Below are 9581 nucleotides of genomic sequence, written 5' to 3' on the forward strand. Positions count from 1 at the left end.
GACCACATGAATAGAAAACCTCTGAACCCAATCTGCACTGACCCCAATGTAACTTCCCGCACTGGGAACATCATGGTATCGATGGCCTCGCCTGACCCGAATCACCTCTGAACTGAGATCCCGAAAAGGTCTGACTCTGCCCGGGATGAGTAGATCTATCAAATCTCTGGCCTGAAAACCGTGGAGGCGCACTAGTCATAGAATGGCCTGGATGCCTCAAAAACTGCTGTTGGTGCCCGCCTCTATACTCACTCATCGGACCCGAAGATCTAGCCCTCTTGTTATGCCCTCTATCATGCTCACACTCACTTCTTTATTGTTGTAGTCTTTCTTCTAAATTCTGAGCATGGGCTTGGATGCGTGAAATGTCCATATTGTCCTGAAGGGACGCGGTCAAGAATCTATCCATCAAGTATGGCCTTAGGCCTTTCACAAACCGGTGCACTCGGTCACCCATATCCGCTACTATAGCCGAAGCGTACCTAGCCAATGAATTGAAGTAGAGACTATACTCTAGGGCACTCATGCTCCCTTGCCTCAAATTTAAGAACTTGTCGGCTCTAGCTCGCCGAACTTCTGGGGGCAAATAATGTCAGAGAAATGCATCCACAAATTCTTGCCATACCGGAGGAGGTGCATTGGCTCCCCGTGAAGCCATCCAAACCGTATACCAATGAACTGCGACATCTCTCAATCTATAGGACGCTAACTCCACCGACTCGGTGTCTGAAGCATGTATCATCTGAAGCGTCCTCAACATACCATCAAAGAAATTTTGGGGGTCCTCATCTAGCTTTGATCCAAAGAATTCCGGAGGGTTCAAACTAATAAAATCACGGGCCCTTGCACTAACAACCCCATCACCTTGCCCTGATATTTGCTGCTGAGTCTGGGCAGCAACTAATTGAGTAAGGAAATGAATGGCTTCTTTCATATCTTGGCCTGAAGCATCCGGTGGAGGAACTGAGGGTGCTGGAGCTGGGGCGGAGGCTCCCTCACGCTTCTCTAATATAGGCACTGAACGGGAGGACTGAGATTGAGCCGCATTCTGGGACTCACTTTCCTCTACTACCGGTGGCGGTGCTCTTTCAGCCCACTTTTCGGCCACCGTCTTGTCCTTTTGGGCTGCTGTAGCCTTTTTCTTTATAGGCATTTCTGAAATACACAACACACGGTTAAGGAACAAGAAGTTCTTATATCATCGCTCTATCGCATGATTCTTATGAAGAAAGAAGGTCATTCATTCCTAAAATGCCCACAGCTTCTTATTTATAAGTGTGGCGCGCAACACACCCATAACCAAGACTCTACTAGACACGGCTCGTAGACACACTCTAGGACTAAACTGCTCTGATACCACTTTTGTCACGACCCAACCGGAGGGCCGCGATGGGCACCCGGTGCTAACCCACCCGAGCACCTCTTCGCATACTTTCACATCACCTCTAGATGAGCCACATAGCTAAATCATGCTTTCATTCATCATTCATATTAATCCCATTGGGCAACAACACTATATCATCATTAACAGCTATGCACGTAAAAATGTACATAAGCCGACGGGGCTAACAAAATATTATCCCAAAATATAGGCCGACGAGTCCAAACACATCTAACCATATACACATGTCTACGAGCCTCTAAGGAGAGTATGTCATATCATTTAGGCGGGACAGGACCCGCCGTGCCCATAAATATGTACACAAAAACATCTATACCAAAAGCTGCAGCTCCGAATAAAATGGAGCTCCACTATGTAGACCCTTAATAAAGTAGCTATGGATCAAGTCTATCTCCCTAGCCACCTGCGAGCATGACGCAGCGTCCACAAACAAAAGGATGTCAGCACGAAGAATGTACTGAGTATGTAAAGCATGATCAATATCAATATGAAAGCATAATAGACAGCATATGAAATGACATAAGTTGGGAGATAATAGCATCATCGTCATAGCACTTACTTGCTTTAGGGACATTCCATTTCTATTGCGTATCCGTGTACGTATATCCATATCCGTACTCATTTATCTTTCGTATCTATTTTCGTATTCGTATTCATATTTCCATTCGTACTCATATTCATATCATTTACATCTAATATTCATTGCATATACATAGCCTTTACATAACATTTACATATACTTAGCATATTCGTACTCATATTGATGTCATATACATAGCATTTATATAGCATACCCGACCACAAAGGTTCGGTGTTTCACATACCTGGCCCTACCAAGGCTCAGTGTCATACATACCTGGCCCTACCAAGGCTCAGTGTTATCCGTACCCAACTGCAGTGGTGCCTTCGTATTACATACATACATACATATCTACTATATTCTACCCGGCCACATAAGCTCGGGGTTTCATAATAGCCACACATGGGCACATATACATATAAGCATCTTTAGCATTATTACTATCGTCGTTCACCACATCTATCCTTAAAGGATTACTCGTCATATATGGAACTTGGTACAATCGTATCATATTGAGAATCATAAGCTTAGTAGCTTTTAGAGATAGGATCATTGGAGAATATCATAGACTCGTAGAAGGATAGATATTTGGTCAAAGAACCATGCCTTTTGAAAGAAGGGTTAGCCTTACATACCTTTCCGTTCGACTATTCTATCACTTGTACGTTGTTCTTCAATGCTCACGTTCTACCTTCATTAGAGTTATACCATCATTAGGAAATCGATGACTTGACATACATGATAAAAGATAAAGAAAATTGGATAGCATCTCCTTTATTTATACGACTTCCTCCATATCATATATCAACTCCCAAACATCAATAATAACTTTCACAACATCATCACAATAGCCTTTTTTCAACTACATTATCCTTACTTCTCATTTCGCTTCAATTCATCCATATTCATGGTCATATCACACAATTTCGTTCATTCATAGACAAGGTCTATTCCATGTTCTCAATATCATTTATAACATGATTATAATCATAATGTATCAAGACTCATAACTCAATCCTAACATTTACTCAAAAGTGACACTATTCCCACATTCATGACCCATTTCCTATTTCCATATATAATCCAAGTGTTTCGAGTTTCCATTACCTTAAACAACAAGGAAATTTCATAAAACTTACCTTAGATGGTGTAGGAATGAACCTTAGGTGCAAACATTTCACTTGAGAAAAACCCTAGTTTTTCCTTCACTTGGATTTCTTGCCTTGGATGAACTTTAATGGGTTTCTTACACTTGATTCACTTAGTTGATGTAGATGATCACCAATATCTCTTGAATTTATGTGGGAGAAATGTTCTAGAGAGTTCTAGAGAGAAGGAGTGAAATGTGGAAATGAAATAATGGACTTGGTCCTCTTTTTAATAACTCGACAATACGATCCGTCGAACATTATACGGACACTTATACGGTCCGTATAACTTATACGGTCCATATAAGTTACCGTGAAACAGACCCCTCCGACGTCTCTTCACTGTGACCATTATACGGTCTATTATACGGTCCGTGTAACTGACCGTATAATCCCACCGTGTTGAGGGACCTTTACTGTGATGGTTCTACGGTCTATTATACGGTCCGTATAACATTATACGATCCGTATAATGAGCTATATAATCCATCAGCCAATCGATCTTGTTCTCGTCACTTCGTTTGATCTCCAATCCTTATGGGACCTTCTTAACACTTGTTTATCAGCTCCTTAACAATCTAGGGGACGTTATAACTCTTCTCCAAATCTCCATTAAGTCATCATTAATTTAATACTCGTAAGTCTTTCCCGACACATGACATATACCTTACTTTCCTTAATACCTTTCGACTCCTACTTCCAATGTCTTTGGAAATCTTAATTAGGACCATTAAAGGCTATTTCTTACTTATCGAAACACCATATGCTTCGTACCCTTCGTTATTCTATTTACTGCGCATCAACGGAAAATTTTTCGAGGTGTAATAGCTGCGTCTTGAGATCCTTATTGCCATGGTTCCGCTGCATCACAAGGAGCAATTGTGAGGAATAGCCATTCTAGAACAATCATTTGGTTTGGTTCATTCTTTGACCGCCTCGCTCCCCCCAAAAAAAGAGAGACCGAATATCTTCTACCGTCCCCGTACGAGTAGTGAAGAAGATAGAGCACTTTAGTTGGTTGTTGACCAACGGAAAGCATGGGAGAGAAAACGCGTATTTACGCAATTTCGGTAAGGGTCGAAGGTTTTGGGCTCGTAGCTTTCCCCCCGTCCCCCTTCGTCGGGCGGTGCTTGTGTGGAGGGGTGCGCCACCGAAATCGGGCTTGAAGCTCTCACCTTACCGACAAGCCAAGAGGGCCGATGGTCGTTGGTCACGACTACTATCAAAAAGCTTCTATGAAGATGAATATTTCACATGGAGGAGTGTGCATCTTTATGTTGGGTGTTCTTTTGTCGTGCGACCTGGCGGCTTATGCGCGACCCGTGGCTCACGCCTCCTATTTGTTCGGGGCGGGCGGCATGAACTCGATTCGATCCGGTATTCAATCCCGCCGCCGAGATGCTCGGTTGACTCCTTAACTTTGACAGAAAGATGACTTATTCAATAATTCGTGCATAAGGGTAAGGAACTTTGGATGAACTAATGCGAATGGGTGTAAGCCTCGTTCGCTCGGAAACACCGGTCGACCACACCGAGAGACACGAAAGCACAGGTAACGCCAGTTGGCGAAGCGGCGTTAAGCATCCCTAGCGGTACGAAAAGAGGAGTCGTGATGATATCATCTACGACCGTACCGCTCCTCATGGAATAGATGCCGCATCCATTAGACTGCATGCCCAATGGCTTTCTCTGATAGGGGCTTCATTCTTTAAGCTTCGCCCAACCTATACAAGGTGTTGCTCACTTTCTCTCAACCACTAGTGGCTTATGTAGTGATTGGCATTCCTACGCGCTCCTCCTTGCCCCCTACTTAAGAACCCAAAGGTCACCTTTGGATGTTGCCGTGACGCTTTGGTTATGAAGGTTTACCGCGGTCTAGGTTTATGGATGGATTCAGTCAGCGAAAGTCCCTCCAACTCAATCAATATCAACAAAATATCGTGACCGCTTAGGCTTGGTTTATTTTCTCATAAAAGAAAGTTGGTTTTGTGGGTTCATTGATTAGTACACCTCCGGTGCTGGTAAGGCCGGGACCGTGGTCATCTGTCTCCGGTTTGCCGGCTGATAAGATCTCTGAGATTGACCTGTACCACCGGGTTTGTTTGGCTATTCTTTTCTATTGAAAAGGAGTCAGCTGTCTGCGCGAGTCACCTTCTTCTAGGCTCCACTGGACGACACGGCATTTTCGTTCAAAGATATATAGGCCGGCCGTACTTGTGATGGTTCCCAAGGATCCAATATGACTACTTTGGTCTACGTTGCCACGATATTGTTCTATGGAAGCGGGCGGTTTAGAAGTTCAGCTCGGTTTTTTTGGTGTCGTAGGGGAGGGATTGACCTTTCGATTTGTTTTCGATCGTACCGGCATGGCCCTACTGATTTGTTTTCGATCGGAGCATCAAGCAGCGCAACCCGGTTCTACTTGACTAAGCCCGTGCTCCTCCAAGGAGAGAGTTTGCTTTACCCAAATCCCTTTTTGATAACAAGGGTAAATCCCCGACCCGCCACTTGTTATTTTGGAATGAAGAATGAATAGTGCCCTGCCCTAGCAAGCACCTACTCCTATAAAAAAGTGAGACTTTACTAAACAAGCAAGAAAGGCTCTTTCTATCTTATTAGTTAAGCGCTAACGAGAAAGAATGGGGATGCACTAAGGCGCAACGACTTTCGTGCAGCTGCTGCGCCCTTGCTTCTTGCCTTATCTTACTTAGTAAAACAATCCTTCGCGCTAGGCGCACACCTTTTTTGGCTTCCTAAAATAGAATATTTAGAAGTTGGTAAAGACCCGCCCTTGTTTCGGTCGAATGAGTCCCGAGACCGGGACATTGGCTTCCGCCAATAGTGAACTATTAAGGATCGCATCCCGTGCATATTCTACATTATAGCTCGAATCCGATTCAGAACTTCCGCTTCGGGAGATCAAACGGAGCTCGATTAGTTTCTCGCTAGACGAGATATAAAGAACATAACCAATACGGGGAACAAGGGAATACCGGACCATATCTCGCTTTTTGCGCCATGACAATCTCACTCGAATTACGGGAACCACACATATTAGTAAAGATATCGGGGTCCCCGGCCGAACCCACGCGTGCAAGTTTCCTTGCGTGGCTCGTCCGTGCTTTTCGAGGCGCCGCCTGTGACTCGGCATGGGAGAAGGGGGCGGAACCGCACACTTTCGTGTTCGCAGCATTGTCCGAGTAAGTGGCAACGCCTACCAAGCAAAGCTTTCTTGAAGAGGTGGCTGGTTCCTTTTTGGCACCCGCCCTTATTTATTTAGATGTTGAGGTAAGGCAAGCCCCAGGAAAGTCTAGGTTTGCTCCCAGCTCCATCTCGGCCGGCATCTTGCTCTCGAAGCGGTGGGGTCCTGGAGTGAACTACTCATTGCTGTGTTTCCCCAGAAGGGCATTTGGTGAGGAGCATTGTTTTTAGGGAGAGAAAGCGTGGTTGACAAATCAATCATCGGAGGCGACTGGAGTGCTTTCATCAAATGATGCATGTGCGGCCGAGCCATTCCCATCCCAAGTGGTGCCCCGATTCGGCACGGGCTGGTCGGGAAGAGATTCAGCATTCAGACCATCGCTATCCGGAAATCTCTTTTCTATATTAGCTAGGCGGGGCGAGCTTTTCTATGGTAGTCATCGCGGCCTCTCGAACGGTCGTCCCATCTCATCTTGATTTGGATATACTTGTATTTAGCTAGCCATGTTAGTTCCACATGAGAGCCTTTTAAATAAAGGCTAAAAAGGCACTCATCGATCAATTTCGGCCTCTTTCCTATTTCGCTTTTCCGCCTATGTTGAGAATAGGTCCCGAAAAAGCGGCCCGCCTTTCATCATCTATACTAGCTGCCACGCAAGAACCAATAGAAAGGATTTCGACGCCCCTCTCTAGATAAGAAGCAGAACGCGCCATCACCTACAGCCCTTTCCTCTGCTAGGGACTTCCACGAAATGAAAACGGGTGGCATCGTCGTATGCTCCACTTGCCCTGGTTTATATCCCGAAGTACTCCTATGGCCGATCTATTACCCAACCTACTTAAACAACCTAAAGTCTTGGCCCCGTCCCGTTTGGAGAATGACCCTTTATGGCATGGCTTAGTCAGTTATTCTCGCAGTTTAGATAAGATTCGGACCGGGTTGGGTTAGGTCTCTGAAAGCATGGTTCTTGCCTCCCGCTCCCCTTTGAGCTCGTCCATTCGTTGGGTGATCCCTTGCTCTCACGTTCGAGTGTTTGCTCGTCGTTTAGGCCCGTGATTGAGATTTCTGCTCATTGCAGTCACCTCAGGGGTTCTTCGCACCTGGATAGTACCATGACCCTTGTGCCCCGGCCCTTGATCAGATAAAGCTGCCCGCCTTATGACCCACAACGAAAAATGAGCCTTGCGACGAGACGCGGACACGATCTCGAAGCATGGTAAGATGTTATCATTTTCAATGATACCAAGTCCCGGCTTAGCACTTCTTCAGCAAAAATCAATAGGCTAGGTTTGGAACCCTTGTCGCAGCCCTCGAGAAGTTGGAAAGTACCTATGTAGCACACCATCCACAAGCACTCCAAATTCTTCATTACATAAACATCCATGTATCAAATTCCGCCATTTCTCACAAAAGCCCATTCGAGACCAAGCCGAGACACTAGTAGAGTAAGCCCTTCCCACGTGTCAAGTTTCATATGAATAAATGAATACAGCCTCAACCAGAGAGATCAACCCGCGCCTTTGAGTTGAGGCCGCTGGCGGCGCAGAACGAACTAATCCGCGACCACAAGTTTTCGAAGCGAACTGAATGGAATTGTTACTTTCCAAAAATCTTGCTTCAAATCAAAGAAAGAAGGTCTATTTTCCCACGTAGTTCATCGGTCAAACCAATGATTCTATTTTCAAAGTAATAGGGAGAGTCTTTTTCTAGTTAGATTTCTATCAATGGAATGAAAGAACCATCCCTTCCTATTTCTTTGTTTGTCCTGTCAGATAGAAAGAAAATGTGACCCCAAAGAGCCCTTCTTTACTTTTCTACTTTAGGGGGTGGGGGTGAAGAGGGGGGGGGGGGTTTACATTGAATCGAGGCAAAGTGGTTTATGACTGAATCTCAGAGGCATTCTTATCATTTGGTAGATCCAAGTCCATGGCCTATTTCGGGTTCACCCGAGCTTTGGCAACAATAGTAGGAGGTGTGATGTACATGCACTCATTTCAAGGGTGCAACACTTCTCGGTTGGGCCTCATATTTCTCCTATATACCATGTTCGTATGGTGGCGCGATGTTCTACGTGAATCCACGTTCAAAGGACATCATACCAAAGTCATACAATTAGGACCTCGATATGGTTTTATTTTATTTATCGTATCGGAGGTTACGTTCTTTTTTGCTCTTTTTTGGGCTTCTTCTCATTCTTCTTTGGCACCTACGGTAGAAATCGGAGGTATTTGGCCCCCAAAAGGGATTGCGGTTTTAGATCCTTGGGAAATTCCTTTTCTTAATACCTTTATTCCCCTTTCATCCGGAGCTGCCGTAACTTGGGCTCATCATGCTATACTCGCGGGGAAGGAAAAATGAGCAGTTTATGCTTTAGTAGCTACCGTTTCTCGGCTCTAGTATTCACAAAGCTTTCAAGGAATGGAATATTATCAAGCACCCTTCACTATTTCGGATAGTATTTATGGTTCTACCTTTTTCTTAACAATCGGCTTTCATGGTTTTCATGTGATTATAGGTACTATTTTCTCGATCATATGTGGTATTCGCCAATATCTTGGTCATCGACCAAGGAGCATCACGTTGGCTTTGAAGCGGTGCATGGTACCGCATTTTGTAGACGTGGTTCGGTTATTCCTATTTGTCTCTATCTATTGGTGGGGAGGTATATGAAGGAAGGAATCACTGGATTGAGGAATGAAAGCTCGAAGACAAAGAGAACCGGACTTTTCCAAAGAATTACTGCAGCTTTCCCACTCCCTTTGATTATCATATACAAAAACAGCTTCCGCCTCGGTAATACAATACAACAATTTGGGATTCGGGAAAACTTCTTCTCTTTCCTCTTTCCACCAGCAGCGCCTTTGGCATGATAGGCAGGCAGCATATCTTGATCCATTGGTAGCAGAGCCACCGAGGGAATCAAGTGAATGACCTTAACAATCATTTTAAAAGTAGCGCTTTACTAGCCTGACGACTCAAAGCAAGGTTGAAATCCATCCCTCTTTTTAAAACTGATTAATTAATGACCCAGCAAGCAAGGGCACGTTGCGCGGTAGTAGCCAGTCCAAGGAAGTGAAACTAAGATAGGAAACTTCCCCTTTTTTTGACTTTTAAGTAAGTAATACCCTGTACTCTTCCCTTTCGACATCAAGATAATTGACGAAGGTGGTGCTTTGAACATTTTCGCCGAAGTCGAAAAGATAAACATCTACTCGGTATACCAGCAATCCTTCCATGCGGATACCCCTT

At 44.7% G+C, this 9581-nt stretch overlaps 1 pseudogene; it reads left to right on the forward strand.

The window, feature by feature from the left end:
* The first annotated feature begins 8211 nt into the window (after positions 1 to 8211).
* Positions 8212 to 9105, forward strand: LOC132044965 (cytochrome c oxidase subunit 3-like; annotated as a pseudogene).
* Positions 9106 to 9581: the final 476 nt, after the last annotated feature.

The sequence above is a fragment of the Lycium ferocissimum genome, unplaced genomic scaffold, assembly GCF_029784015.1.
Source record: "Lycium ferocissimum isolate CSIRO_LF1 unplaced genomic scaffold, AGI_CSIRO_Lferr_CH_V1 ctg5699, whole genome shotgun sequence".
Classification (NCBI taxonomy): domain Eukaryota; kingdom Viridiplantae; phylum Streptophyta; class Magnoliopsida; order Solanales; family Solanaceae; genus Lycium; species Lycium ferocissimum.